Source organism: Physella acuta, unplaced genomic scaffold, assembly GCF_028476545.2.
Source record: "Physella acuta isolate Inbredline_101_S28 unplaced genomic scaffold, ASM2847654v3 ptg000454l, whole genome shotgun sequence".
In the NCBI taxonomy this organism is placed as follows: domain Eukaryota; kingdom Metazoa; phylum Mollusca; class Gastropoda; family Physidae; genus Physella; species Physella acuta.
This window is the reverse complement of record NW_026731973.1, coordinates 430922-447500: the sequence shown is the minus strand read 5'-3', so window position 1 is coordinate 447500 and position 16579 is coordinate 430922. Positions and strand designations below refer to the sequence as shown.

The window sequence follows — 16579 nt, the reverse complement described above, 5'->3', positions numbered from 1 at the left end:
AAACATAATCTAAATGTGTCAAACTTGATACAAATTTTCAACTGCACGTTTTTAACTTTGACAATAATACAACCAGAGGTTAATGTGTCTGGAGATACCCAAGTAGAAAATATTCAAGCAACCATATCATCTCATATGCAGAATCAAAAAGTCGAGACTCAAAACATTAAGGTATAGTCCATAGCGACTTCAGAAGACACATATTAAGAAAACGATAATGGATACAAATCTGCAATATCCAAAAGATCCTTTTTGTTTTGTGAAACACCCGTAACACCGGATCTAGTACGTTCATTACTTGAGTTTGGTCCTTGTCGACTAGGCCTCAAAGATAGTTAAAAAGATTTTCCCAAAAATTTAACTTGTCGACACTTTAGTGCTATTTGGTACAAGAAAAAAACCATTCGAAATGTTGTTGGCAAATAATACCGCATTGGTTAGTATATTCGCCCAAGGCAAATAATATGATTTATTAAGATTGTTGTCTTTTTACAAACAAGTCAGACACTTGGGTTGATCCAAAATTGGGTTGTAAGAGCTTTACAAAAGGTTCTTACACATTTGACAAACATAAAAACTCTGAAAGTCACAAGATTGCCGAGAGAGATTTTTCAATTAAGAAATTATGACTATATAAAGACAGAACCATAATTTGTGACATTTGAAAATGTCAAAAAAACAGAGTAATTCTAGAAAGAATTATAGATTGAGTTCTCTTTTTGGGAAAACGGGGATTGGCGTTTAGAGGCCATCGTGAATCCTTAAATTTAGGAGAAGCTACACTAAATAAAGGAAACTTTTTGAACTTATTAAGTTTCTATCTAAGAAAGATGGTCTGCAAAAACAACATTTAACTTTAGATGGCAGAAATGCAACATACTTAAGTCTGAGTGTGCAAGATGACTTTAAAAAGTCTACATCAGCCCAAATTTTAAAGAAGATAGTAGGTGAAATTAAATTAACAAAATAATTTGCTGTGATTTTAAGATTCAACTATTAGCATTAGCAGAATGGATCTATTTTGTCTATCCTATATGTTACTGAACATGGGGATGCCATCAAAAGATTTACTCAATTCTGTGAGCTTACTAAAGCTAGTGCAGATGTTTTTTTCAGAACGATTCTTACAGCAGATATAGGGCTGTCAACGACCGTGTGCTATGATCAGTCCTACGATGGAGCAAACACTATGTCTCATCAAATAACAAGTTAGTGTAAAATAACGAGCATTTTTTACACACTGCTGTGCTCAGAATTTAGTTTTAATTGTTATAGAATCTGTTTCATCTAATATTCAAACACAGCGATTCTATTTTTTATTTCTGGAAAGCATTTATTCATTTTTTTTACCGGAGGTCCATCTCGTCTCTATATTGAAAGAGGAGCAACGCAACATCATAGAAACATTTTCATTGATGTTTTAACAGCTTTTCGATTAATTCAGATTTGTGTAAATGAGATGAGAATCTGCAGAAATGAATTTGATTCACAATTTGAGCAGATTGATGACACCGCTGAGCTGGCTGAGAAATTTGATTTGTGAGCAACACAGGGTATACAAACGGAAAATATTCCATGACAAGGGTGCATAGGATACGCAGTTATCTGACACTAAGTTCATTGTTCAAACTTATTGTATGTCGCTGGACTAGTAGAAACACACGGTTTCAAAATTTTAAAGAAATGTCTTCCATGTTTTGTTGCTTGCCACAAAACATTTTGCATTAGATGACTGGTACGTTTGGAGCAATTAGGAGTGACCTACTCGGATGTTGTTGAAAGTGGAACTGAATTAGTGCAGGAATTCCTATCATTTAAAAATTTTACCAAGAAGTTTTTAGTGTAAGCAGTGTACACATGGGGTTTCAACTGAAAAGAAGCATCTGGAAATAGCGGTGACAATTAACAGCACTCTGAAATTCATGATAGCTAATAACTTGTCTTCCATGTATCCAAACCTGTCCACTTTGTATCGTTTATTTCTGACTTTACCAATAAGCAGTGCCGGGTCAGAAAGAACCTTTAGCCGTCTTAAACTCCTGAACACATACATCCGAAGACAGATTATCCAGCTTAGCCCTGATTACGATTGAATGGCAATTAGCTTCTGGTATTGATTTAAAACACCTTATTGATAAAGGATGTTGTAATTCAATCAAACGTTCCCGAGTACAGCATAATACAAAATTGTTATCATATGGGTTTACATAGGCCATAATAAATTAATGTTCAGTTAGTTTTCCATAATGTGGCCAATATTCAATGTCCGGTATATAATTCTAAAAGCTTGCACTGATTCGATTTATTTTCACCACGCTTGAGGATTTTGAGAAAAGTTGGGTCGTTGAGCACTTTTTGGCTAAACTGCATCAAGATTCAAATGGTTGGTTAATTCTCATTTTATATTTCATTTATATTTGATGCCATTTCATGATACACTATAATCGTAGTTTATATTATGCCATTATAATGTTGACAAGCTTTTGTGAAACGTTATCTTCTATATATATAATTCTCTTCTGGGAGACGCTAGAAAACAAGCTGTAAGCGCGCTCCCTACCACTCCCACCCCTACATGGTCTGGTGAGCTGTGGTTCACGCTAAATGTTTACCAGCAGAGCCGGGTTTAGGGGTAGATAATTTAGTTTGAAACGATTTCCAACGTAGGGGGGAGAGGGGTAACTAAGTGGAGTTTACTTTAACGGAGGGGTGAGGAGGGGGGTTATCGTCCTTAACGAGCTACTTGTAGTGTTTTAAAGAAATATTTTCAGTGGCAACGTTGGTACTGTCGAATTCACAAATTATGAATTACTGAAAAGTAAAAAAAAACAACAACTAAATAGCGGCGTATGATATGCCGCAGGTCGGCTCTTATTTTCTAAGCAGCGTCTACCAAATTTCTTTATATACGCTATCAAAGGCTTATAGTAGCCCGCAAATTTAAACTACATGTGAGCTATTCTCGATGACTTGTTGCACGGTAGGCGAGGTGGTTTATTGTGTAAGCGTAAAGATCATAGCTACTAAGAAAGAGAGAATGTTTGTGTAAAGACCCTTTTATTTAAAACCAGATTTACCCGTTCTAAGAGCCTTTTTATACTCAAAATAAATTTATACTTAGTAAATTTAACCCGACTGGACATTTGAACGGCCGGATCAGAGGTCACTGTGGTGAAACTTCGAATGCGATGACGAAGAGTTTTGGGACCAGAGACGTAGCGAGGGGGGGGGGGGGGGGCTGGGGGTACATATGTCCCGGGCGCCGACCTTAGGGGGCACCAAAATGGGTTGGGAAAATAATTATAAATAAAATCGAAAATTTGAGGGGGGGTGCAAATCGAAAGATAGAGAGGGTGCAAATTGAAAGTTTGAAGGGGGGGGGGGGGGTGAAAATTAAAACTTTGCTCCCGACGGGGGAGGGGGGCACCAAATTAAAAGTTTCTCCTCGAGCGCCGGGAAGGGTCGCTACTCCTTTGGACATTAACCCCCTGGACATAAACCCCCGCGACATTTACCCTCCCCCCCCCCCGGGCACCCCCCACCCCCCGCGACATAAACCCCTGGATAATAACCCCAGACTGAGGTTTATATAAGGAAATAATAACGATGATGAGAATTAATGAAAAACGAAATTAAATTAAATTAATGTGATTTTTTTTAACGACGATCAAAAATAGTTTCCACATAAATCATGCTATTAGAAAGTCAAGGAGTTTCCATGGTTGTATTAGATCAAAGATCGGGCACGGAAAACACATTAGACATAGGTCATCCACCTGTTGAAGCCGTGCGGATCAAAGCAACACATTTTTAACAATACAAAAGATGTGAGAGATTCACCGGCGGAAGCTTGGTTCACATCCACCTTGGCACACAGAAGCATGGTATAAATACGACATCAAATTTATTTCTCTACAAATCTTAATATAATTTCTGGAATAGAGTTCGTTCAATCTAATAAAGGCAATTAAAAGGTGATTTTTGAAGGTTGTGTTTACGTCAAGCAAAAAGATTTGGCGAAAACAAATAACTCAGTTGGGGGCTGGCACAGAAGTTTCCAGTCGAATATGGCATGTTGCCATCCAAATATTTAGAAATTCTTTGACTTTATTTAAAAGGAACCATCGCCCCAAGAGGTTTATTGTACACAGATTAAGTCAGGTCACTGTTTACCAAAACAGAAAAAATATATTGATAGCAGCACTTGAATTTTAAATGTTAAAAATTTAATGAGCCCACCATTATTGAGTATCTGCAAGGCATCGCTCACAATCTGTTTTTTTAAAGTTATGATAAAAATAAAACCCATTTTACTTTCTCGTATAGAGAAACTCTTGTAATCGTGCAAAAAAAATCGAGATTTTTACAAATCTCGACGTTTTACACCTCACTGATACGGAAAAATATAATTTTGCAATCGTGTCCGTATGTCTGTGTGTCTGTCTGTGTGTCAGTCTGTCTGTGTGTAAACACGATAACTTGAGTACCGTTACAGCTAGGGTGATGAAATTTCATATAAAAGTATTTTATCAAAATCGTAGATCTTGATCAACTTTTGAACGATTTCCGATAACCGAAAGTTGTACTTTTCTACTTTGAATTATTCAAAAGCCTATAACTTGAGTACTATTTCAGATAGATAAATGAAATTTAACATGTAAGTAAAAGATCTAATTCTCTACCTTCTGTCAAATTTTGAGTAATTTCCGTTGACCGGAAGTACTAATTTACGCTATTTCCGATTTCTCAAAAAATCGCATGTAAATTTATAAAGAACTAATAATATTGCGCACTTTTATGCACATTCATTTGGCGTTCACTTGGTGTGCAATTCTTTTTTCTACGAGATTTTGTTCTATTTTAAAAAACTTTAAGTATTTGAAATGGAGTTCCCATCCCCTGTTGTTTTATATAAGAATATTCGAGAAAGTTTAGGGGAGATCACTCCCGGTTTATTTTTCTTATTTTTGTTTTTAATTTAATTATTAACTTTGGTTCTCGTCATCTTTGGTTTTTCCTAATATAAATCTCAATTGGGTTCTTTTTTGTCCAGGGGATTCATTTCGCGGGGTTTTTTTTCCGTGGGGGGGTTGGTGGGGGGGGGGGGGTTGTCCAGGGGATTTTGGTCAAGGGGGTTTATAACCGGACACCACAATAAACGGTACTAAAAATATCCTTTTCATCTATACATTGTTTTATACACAATTCATACTTATTAATTATATTATAACAGTATAGGTAATAAAAGTAAGTGTCAAGTGCCTTCAAATGAAGCCACACAATCCTGTACACACGTTTGCCAATACGTAAGTTTAATTTCTCCATGGAGAACAAGTGCCGTAGCACGAAAATAAGTATAATGTTATAATGGCTAGTGCCTTAGCACCAAAAAACGTGTAACTCTGAAGAGGAAAGAAGGTAGAGTGACCGCACTGTGGCGTCCCTACCCAACAGGTCACATGTCTCAGGCTCCGCCCTCGTGACCGCAGTCCGAGGTCGAGGTCCGGTCAGTCTTACGATAACGCTGGACTCAGGTCCAGGTGTCTACCGTTACCTGTGGGGTAGCAAGAAGGGGGGAGAGGTGGAGACACCATGATAGATACTTATAATCTATCATAACAATAAAATAACATTATGTGTAACATTATAAGTAAATATTATAAATATAAAAAAACAACTATTTTAACTGATTGAAATAAAATGTAAACAAGCCAATCAACTAATTAGTCACAAGACTTACCTTCAAATTTAATTCGACCATGATATAATTGATGACCTGTTTGCCATGGCTCCATTGAATTGTATGCATAGCTTCTAGCTTTCATACTGTAATAATTTCAATGATTACCTTTACCATATCATATTTTGTAATGTAGTTCTAGGGCTTTTCTTCAACATTTTCATTATTCTCTTGAGTATCTGCATCATATTTTTCTTTTTCGGTACTGGCCTACATCAGTAGTTCGTCACACGTTGTGCCTGCTTCCTTGGTATATCAACCAGTTCTTTATATAGGTCATTACTATATCATAGTCTTTGAGAATTATCCTAGATTTCATACTTGTTATACTTCTGTATACATGGTGGCATTTTTTCTTATCTTCATGAGATACACGTCTCTTAACATTTCTGCCATTTTTTGTTAACTGTTTTTCGCTCTATTTGAATTACTGTTTTGTCTTCATTCTGCCTATCTATACCAACGTACAGACTTCCAATGGCTTCTTTTACCCCATAAAAATATTCAGTTTGTTGAGGATTCTTACGTTTTTGTTTAATGTATCTACTATTTGATACATTGCTTATTATTTCATTGTAAAGACATTTAATCTCTCTTTGAGTTTCATTTTATGACCATAGTTTCTTTGGGTGTGTGCTTTACCAGGTATGTTGTAGTTTCTTCTTCTAGTATCATGTTTAACTAATTGTAATTTAATTCGTAATTGCCTATAATTCACTTAGAAATGCATGTATTAAATTCTATATTTCTCTGTTAAATTTTTCTTAGTTCTAACCTAACTTTCTTAAATGTTAAATATATATATATATATATTTAGTTCTACCACATGTTTGCCTTTCTAGTATTACATTTTTCAGTGACGAATTTATGTTATAACCTTTTTAGGTATTACTGCGTATGCCATTTCATGACAGACTTGTATTTATTTAGTTATTGTCTTCTCGGCTCACTTGAGTCTTGGTTAACATTGAGTTTTTCTCTTGTCAAGATATGCAGTACATACAAGGTATATAATTTTTAAAGAACATAACAAAACCATTACAATGTATTTTAATTAATGTATCGACGCATATAAATCAAAAGTTAACATTAATATTAAGTATTGTAAAAGGACAATAATAAATGCATTAAAAATAAGAGCTTTAATGAAGGACCAATGCTTTTATTATATAAATCAAAACTGTGTATTTTCAAATGATTACCTACCATCCTAATATATTATCTATGAATTGCCTGTTTCTAGACCAATGTCTTCATTTAACTATTTCAATTTAAAATGTGCACGGAAATTTTTCTATCAAACACTACTTATTGCCTTTCATTCCTTCAATTGTGGACAATTAATATGTAAATGACCATCGTAATCAGCTTGGTCATGCTCCCCTTGTTGATTTTGATAATGTGAAAGCTTGATTAGATGTTTTGTTTTTATGATCGATTTTATTGTTGGATTAACGAATTCACTGTATTGCAAACTAAATGCATGTTCTCTCTGTTTCGTGTAGGTTTTATTTGCATGTCTCGCGTATTTTTTTATTTGCATGTGTTATGTTGTTGCATCAGCGTAGTGCAGTGTTGCAATCAATCTCACTTTCTTTTTTCGTGTTATTTGTTTGTTATATAAATATCTTAATGTGTAGCTCATATCTATTGTAATGTAATGTAGCTTCCTTAATCCTATGAATTAATAGGCTTGCATGGTTCTTGTCTGTGTTTCTTTACATTTTATATGAGCTTTCTACATCTATGTTGACATTTTCTTTAAACATGGTTATAATTGCTATGTAGGTATACACATTATCATCTCATTTGTTTTTCGGTGTTATGAAGTGTACTTTAAATTTTTATTTTTTATTTAAAGCTTTTTATATTATTCCGCCACTCGGTTGTTTTTTGTTTTATAAATTTTGTTGGCTATAGGGTTCGCCGAGCTTTGACCACATGTGTTTTGTCCTGTTACCAAAACACCTACTGCTATAGTGCAATCAATAATAGTTGAGTATGACATACATGTTGAGTAAAGCGGTTCTGGTTGTCCGCATCAACTTCCTCTAATTGGTGTCTGTGCAATTTTTTGAATATTTGCATAAGATTTAGAGGTTGGTTTTCATCATGCCTTCGATGAGTTAATGCTGTATGTGTTTTTATTGTTATCATGTATATATTTAGTGGCATGTTTTAATGGGAGGATTTCCAGATTTTAAAAATATCTCTTGAACAGCGTCTTTCCCCTCGTAATTTCCTTGTTTTTTTTTAAAATTGTAAATTATTTTATTGCATATTTAATAGTTCTACCTTTGCTCTGATGCCCGTGCTTTGGGCATTGTTTAAATCTATGTAGCTATCATAGTCTAATAGATTGTATTAAGTTTCCAGTATGCCGATTTACTTTTAACTGTGGGTGTGGTAGTGTACTAAAATTGATTTATGATCGATGAATGTAAGTGCTAGAGTTTATGTTTGATCTTGGTCACATGTGTGTTTCCATATTCTATCAAGCTTAAGTGAACCACGCCTATCGTGTGTTGTGCACATGAAGATTGTTGCTAATTCGTTGTTAACTTTTCGGTATGCATCTTTGCGTTTTAATTATATTTCAAGTATTATAATCTGATTTTTCTATTCTGCGCTGATTGTTTTTGTACGTCGCTGTAGAAGTGTTTCGACCAAAAAAACGAAATCGAGATTTTCAGAAATCTTGACGTTTATTTAATACTTACATTTTTAAAGCGATTGGTACAATGTTTTTTATCTATATATATAATTATCTTCTGGGAGCCGTTAGAAAACAAGCTGCAAGCGCCTCCTTGCAGTCCCCTCTCTTTCTCTCTATCACTATCACTACCACCCCCACCCCACCCCCACATTGTCTGGTGAGATGTGGTCACGCAAAATGTTTACAAAGCTAAATGTTTACAAATCGTAGAGCCGTAGAGCCGGGTTTCTATTAGGGGCAGATAATTTTGTTCGATTTTAAACTAAGAAATAACTAAGAGGAGGCTGCTTTCACAGTGGGTGGGGGGTGTACGGTCGGGGTTAGGGTAAGGGGGGGGTTTAGTGTTTTAAAGCAAATATTTTCAGTGGCAGCACAAATTATGAATTACTGAAAAGTAGAAAATAAAACAACTAAATAGCAGCGTATGATACGCTGCGGCTCGGCTCGTAATTTATAATATAATAGCCTATCCATCCCGCTCGTTGCCGCGGGGTTAGAAGAAAGTCTGACGAAATATTTAAGAAGGTTTTCAATAATGCATTACTAGTTCTATAGTCTTAGACGTGTTATATTGTTTACGAAAAATTAGTTATTTAATGTAAATAATGCCTATGCAATGTTTGTGGATCATAATTGTTTGGGCGCGAGTCTACATATACTACCGCCAAGCACGTTCCAAGGCGTGGTGTATTAAAGTCTTGAGAGTACGTTAATTAATCTTCGTAATAGTGAGGTAGGACACACTTCATCAACCGCCCAGGTGTGAAAGATGTTGAGGGGCGTTCTCGGCTACACTACCGCAGGGCTGATGCGTACGGCCCCTGGCTCGGTTTAATCATTGAATGTCGTGTACCACCGTGTCAACATTGTAGGGTGCGCCTTAAAACTAACGTGGCGCCATAGTGCTCATCGGTGAGATTGCGGCGCCAAATTGCATAAAATTGGGGCGCCGCCAGGGCAAAATTTCTTTTTCGCAGAAACCTCCACAGGATTATTCTTAACAAGTTACCCAAGTTTTACGGCCTTAGCATGAAAGGTGTAGTAACGCATAAATAAACGTGAAGGAATATATTATGGATGTTTCTTCAGTGCTTTACCAAATTATATTATTAGACGGGTGACCTAGTTTTCTAGAACTGAGTTTTTAAACGTAAACAATGCCTGTTGGGGACGTAGAGGGGTTCTCTATGGAGCCCTTGGTTACAATACCCCATTTGCTCCTCGTATGGTTCGTGGCTCCGTTTAATCATTAAATGTAATGTGCCACCTTGTCAATAGGAAAAGCCCAGCGCGCGAAATCGCACCCTACCGGGAGGCCGTTTATTACACCTCATTATGTTTTGTAAACGACTCTACTTCTCCATCTTATGCATAGTTTTACTCACTTTTTAAATAGAACGTAGGCGCCATGGCGCTCACGGGATATCCCGAGGCTCCAAATTACACCATGCCGGGGCTCTGGCGAACGCGCCGATTCATTAAAGTGAACGACTATAACGCCTTATATTATCCATAATCTATCTCACTGTTTAAAATTAATGTAGGTGCCATAAAGATCACGGGCAAGGCCGGGGCTCAAATCGCACTCTACTGAGGGACACAGTTGCAAATTTGAATTTTTTTTCGCAGACACCTTCTCGGGAGTATTCTCATGAAAGGTGACGAACCGCTTGCGACTTTTAATTTTGTATACCCCTTATCGAAAAAAAATCACAACCTCCCGGGTCGCCACCTTTGCGAAATAAAATTGAGGCTGAATATATTTTTCGAAGAAACCTCTCCAGGACTATTCTCAATGTTTCATGGCTATCGGATGAAAGGTGTAGTAATGCAAAAAAAGACAGACAAACAGACATACATTGCTTTATATATATAGATTTATCACTCACCTTAAATCAGAAAATTTACAATATTTGTAGAGTAGTAGGTTATTTACTTGTGTCGAAAATATTTATATTTAAAAGTTATTGTTTATTGTTAATTGTTTTGTAAATGGTAATAAAATTTAGAGAAATATTTAATTTGAAAATACACATTTAATTATTTAACTCGAAAACAAATGCTTTAATTCTAACGTCAATATGTTCCGACAATTTACAATTAACAGATCTTCCATTTAAGGAATATACATAAATTAATGTTTGTATTCATTATATTTTGGACGGCGACGGCGTGGCCTAGCAGTTGAGAGCTAGACTGCTGACCCGAGAATCTCGAGTTCGAATCCGGGTTCACAACTGTGAAGCGTCTCGGAGTCCATTCAGATTTGATGGGTAAGAAAGACTGCTGGGCTCAATGATGACCACACTATCCCTTCAAATTCCTAGGTCTCTGTAGCAGCTGACCTATGCTTCATCTGACCCATGTGTTTTCGGCACAAACGGGAAATGATGACGATTCATTATATTATGTACTGATCATGGCACGTACAATAATGAGTTCATTTTATTTTGTCTACTAAAAAACGAGATATAATTATAAAAACATTATATAGAGAGAGATAATTAAATGAATTATATAAGCAATATATCGATTTGTGGATTCATTAGAATAATAAGGTTTTTTGTTAATTACTATATATATATATATATATATATATATATATATATATATATATATATATATCTATATATATATATATATATATATATATATATATATATTCCGTAATAGTATGCGATTATTTACATTGATCTGTGAATGTTACCGCTAAGCTAACTGTGATGGGGGTGGGGGGTTTTTACAGGCGAGACGGATCCAATAACACAAGTTCAAGTTCAAATATAAAATGTTCTTTAATGAAATTATAAAATCAAGTTCTACCTAACTAACTAGCCTATTCTATACTCTCTACTACTACTGTCTGCCGTTTCCTAGATCTACCTATCTGAGCGTTCTCTTCACTAATTATCAACTTTTACCTAGCGAGCTTTCAAGTGGTCTATAATTACTATACTTGTGTTTGTGTAGGTGTGTTGATGGGGTCATCTGGTTTAAGGCTGACCAGGAGTAACCGTACTCTTTGTCTACTATCAAATTCTTTGTTACATATTCATCTGATTCCGTGTTCACTGATTTCTTCAATCTCAGCAATCTATTACTGCGTGTGTCGTTCTGCAGTCTAAAGGTATGAACATCTGCACCAATCTCGGTTGTCTTTATAGAGTGATCTCCTATATCCTCGTTAATTTCTTCTATCAACCTGTCCATTTTGAATCGCAACTCGCCTACTTTTGTGTCTACTTGTTCGTTGTCTCGAATACTGGGATGCTTGTTTATTTGTTGTTTGTGGCTCAAAAATTCTACATTAAGTTGTACATCTTGTTGGCGTCTAACACAATATCGTATTCTGCAATGTATTTGTTTGTGGCCTGTTCTATTACAGTAGTAGCATCTGACATTGTGATAGTCTTCTGATTGACTGTAGTATATCTGTCTGTTATGATTTCTCGTATTATATTGAACTGAATGAGCTGTATCGCGTTCTGGGGAAAATCTCTCGCTTGTTTCACTGGATGATTCATCTGAATACTAATATGTTGGTGCATATGCTATCTGATTGGTTGTTTGTTTTGTATTTAAACTTTGCACCGTTTCTTGTGTAATCGTTTCACTTCTACTTTGTTCTTGTTTGGCTTGGCAAAGTTCTTTAATTTTCTCTTTTTTTTACGAATTCTTTCTGTTTCTTCTTTAAGTCCGGCAATATATGTTTCTGCTTCTCTTTGTTTCTCTGCTCTATTTTGTTCTGCCAACAGTTTTTCGGCTGTCATTAGTCCATGTTTATAGGCTAACTCGGCAACTATTTTTGCATCTAATTCTTCGTCAGTCAACAGGGAGTCTGGATCCTTGGTTACCTTGTAATCTACAAGTCTATTGATCAAATCTTCCATAGCATCTGGGTCATCTAGAGTTTTTATGTCAAATTCTTTAACAGTTAGTAATAAGTCTCGATTTTTTGTTATTTTGTATTTTCCAAGCCTAATAATCAATTCATCCAGAACATCTGGATCCTCAATAGTTCTTGAGTTGCGTTTCACTTTGACTGTATTCTGAACCTTTGTGTCTAGTAACGAGTCAACAATTCTACCTGACTCTTCTAGGCCTGACTCGGGCTCAGTTTTAAGGACCACTTCGTACAATGGAGGCATTTTTAAGGGTATTGTGGTTGAAGAAATAGATAAGAAAGAGGCAGAAAAACCGCTGGCACCAAATATCCAGCACGGGTATAAACCCAAACGTTTAAAGAAATTTTTGTAAGGTACTTATCTTTGTGAACATGGTGACAGTTCCCTTGTGTTGGTAATCCAAACTCGTTCCGGTTGAAGAAACCCGCTGTTATGATGAGTTAAAGAAAGCTGTACACCAGATGTACTCAGTCATGAGTAAACCGATATACTCTCTTTCCCGTCCTGGACCTGCGCTCCACCAGTTGTGAGGGGGGAGGATTTTTAAGAGGCGAAACGGATCCAATAACACAAGTTCAAGTTCAAATATAAAATGTTCTTTATTGAAATTATAGAATCAAGTTCTACCTACCTAACTAGCCTATTCTATACTCTCTACTACTACTGTCTGCCGTTTCCTAGATCTACCTATCTGACCGTTCTCTACACTAATTATCAACTTTTACCTAGCCCTACATATCTCGACCGTCTCTGACCGCTTCCTAACACCTTCTCCACTCTTCCCTAGCTACGTATCAACTGCCGCTAATCTCTCTACTGACCCACGCCTCAGTGGTCAGCTGACCGTCCCACGTGACCGGTCAGTTCCCGTATTTTTATTGGTTTTATTGGTCTCTCTCTGACCAACTCGCTATAGCCTGTTTCTGTAATCACTTGACCTCTCCGACGCAACCTTGCGTCATCACACTAACCTTATCCCGTCCTCCTAGTCCGAACATTCACAAACTCGATTCTTTTATCAACCTCCAAACCCCCACCCCTCCAATCCCGCATGGACCTTAAAATGGACCTTCTAATGAGATTCGGAGGGATTCCGGATCTAAGAATATGATTTATGTGAGGTTTATATACTTTATTAACGGTGAGGTGGGCGTAATTGAATATTAGTTGTTGTGTAAAGTGCAGCCGACATACCTTTTACCAAAAGCAAATGTGGTGTCTAGTTAATACTATTTTTAAAAACGTGTTTAATTTATACAGGTACCAAAATTGGAACAATTACTGGAATATGCTACAGAAATAATGGCGGAATATGCAAGCATGGAACATTTTGAGCAGTTGCCGTTTTTTATCTACCAAAGAGCTTTGAATGTGATAGACAGTGAGATGTGTAAACGCCATATAGATACACGTTATACTTTATTCAAAAAACTTCATGATTATAAGTATCTAGGTACGTAAAATTGTTTATATTACGTTATCTTAAATCGTGTAGGAAGGGGATCGAAAGAAAATATCTTAATACAGTATTTTTATGGGACGATGTGGTCGAATGTTAGAGCATTCGACTGCTAACCAGAAAGTCTCGAGTTCAAATTTCGGGCTCGAGTCAGGACGATTCCACCCAACACTGATGTGAACCAGACACACTATCACATTAATGTTAAAGACAGGAAAGGTGGCTGCCTAGAGTGCTAATCTCACTATCACACTATCCTTACATATGCCAAGGCCATTAAAACAGGTGAAGTCTAGTTAAATGGCCCGTTTGACAATAACGTTCGGAAGGGCGTTTTATTTTTTAAAAATGTCACTAATGATGGAATTACATGTATCATGTATGATGCATTCAACAGCAGCGTAATGTGAATTTAATTTTAAATATGGTATTTTTATTTTCCTTTTTTATTATTTCAATATTATTTTGAAGATTTTATAACACAATCATCTTTATTATTATTCATTATCAATCAACTAAGACAATTTCAAAAAGCATATTGTCAATAAAGGCTATTCACTTGTCGTTTACAGAAATATCGATTTCGTATTTGAAAGAAGAAAATCTACTAGATCCAGCTTCACCTAGCTTTTCACTTTCCTTAACTCGTGATATGTTGAGTTTGTTCTTGACAGGCAGTGACGAAATACCAGATTTTGCGAAGGTAATTGCTTAATGTATCTTTCACTTTATTTTAAAATAACATCTAATAATCAGGGTGTAGTCGGCGAAAATGTGGCCCCTCACTGATAATTAAAACTAACATTTTTATTGTTTTATTAAAGTAGTGTTGTATTTCAATGCACATATAAGCAGCACATAGAAGATACAGAAGTAAACTTTAAATGTTACTTAATTTGCTATTTAAAAAATATGGCAGGCGGTTAATTTCTCGAAAAATTAAATGCATTAAGTTTGAGTAACTCCCAGTACAATAGTTAGGATGCGTGTCCAAACGAATTTCTACCTAAAAAGTTTTAAAGTCTAACTCATCGACGAAATGTCATTTAATACTAAGTATTCTATTGGAAAACACCCAAATTAATAACATTTTTCTTCTAGCCAAAGTTTGAAAATAAAATAAAATTGATGGAATTTGCATTAGGAGAGATACATTTTACGATTGGAAAGCTATTTTTAAATATTGTTGCAGTAAACGCCGTGTCACCCATTCATTGAACCCGAAGTTCACATACATGAAGATTGTCCTGTTAAGAGCTCGTATTAAGTTTAAAATTAAGACGGAATATTATAATTAGAGTATTAATATTGCAATTGTTATCAAGAAATGTAAATCTGATTGCATGATTTGACTGCTATAAAACAGTTGTGAACTGTTCGCTTACCAAAACACATACATGTAGATTTTTCGCCTTTTAAGCTAAGAACTGATTTAATATATGCTAATAGAATGCCATTGTTAAAGATTTCACTGTAGGTCTATGCATGAAAAAAATAAATACATACAATTACACGTTTATAGACGTAACGGTGAGTGGTGCTTGGAAGGGTGCTACATATCTCAAAGATTCATTGCGATAGATTACAATAAAAAATAGTATTTAACATATATATATATATATATATATATACATACAATATTTTTTCAGAAATTGGCTCTACATGGTGCAGTGGATTTCTTTACAGATATTATCTTATCATTTAGTCACATAAACGTAAGTCAGAGCATAAAATTATATTTAAACACAATCTCAGCTGACTCAGACCAATAACGTTTAAACTAAATATAAGTTGATTTTAATTTTTAAGTCAATTAATCAATTAATAAGCCATCTGACATACGCTTTATATAAACGCCCAACATATATATTGACAGATATATTAACAGTGAAGGAAATATGAAGTTTTGATATACAATTTAACTACAGCTGACATGTTTGTTTATAGATTGTAAATCTTATATTAAACTAATTGAACACTTATTATTTTATTTTATAAAAAACTCAGTTCTACGCAAACAACCAATAAGATCAAACTGTGGGCATTTTAATCTAACGTATGTTGTGTTTCATTGTAAGATGAAAAAACCGGTCTGGTGTAGGTAGTAATCGTGTACGAATAGCTGCCAAAAATGGAAATTATATTATATGGGGTTTCATTAAATACCCACCATAGTAGTTTATGAAGGGACATGGCGAATCTCATGGCAGGAAATGAATGCGGAGGCCTTACGTTTCATGGTACTGCATGATAAAGCATTTAGTGCAATTCACAAGGATCAAGAAAAAGACAGAGACGTAAAAACAGGAACATAATTGTAAATGACAGGATGGACGTTTAATAAAAATAGAAAAAAAAGTACATGATGTTGTGAATGGCTATGCTTCACACTGGTTTGAATCTGGCATTGAAGAAAAATTAGATGTCAAATGAGCAAATGTGTATTAGACTTTAGTGTGACATGAAAATTCTTTTGAAAAGATATATTTAGTCATATCATATGCGCATACGCTTCATTATATGTCCAAGCGATCTTCACAATAACATAACGGAAAAGCGCATTCATTTATTTTCTACTAATGCTGAACCAGGATTTACACATCATCACTTAAAAAGTAAACAATTAAAATGTCACTCTCTTGTATAATGTGTTATAAAAAGTAATTTGAAATGAATCTTTTAAAACATATTCGGAAAAAAGTCACGTTAACAGAATTTTCAATTTAATGAATGGTGTCTTCTGTTTATATATATGAAGA

The 16579-nt window shown here is 35.3% G+C and overlaps 1 pseudogene; it reads left to right on the top strand.

Annotated features, from left to right (window-relative positions):
• LOC131943392 (ankyrin repeat domain-containing protein 29-like) overlaps positions 1-1543 on the top strand; it is a 17445-nt pseudogene extending 15902 nt beyond the window's left edge.
• The last annotated feature ends 15036 nt before the right edge of the window (positions 1544-16579 follow it).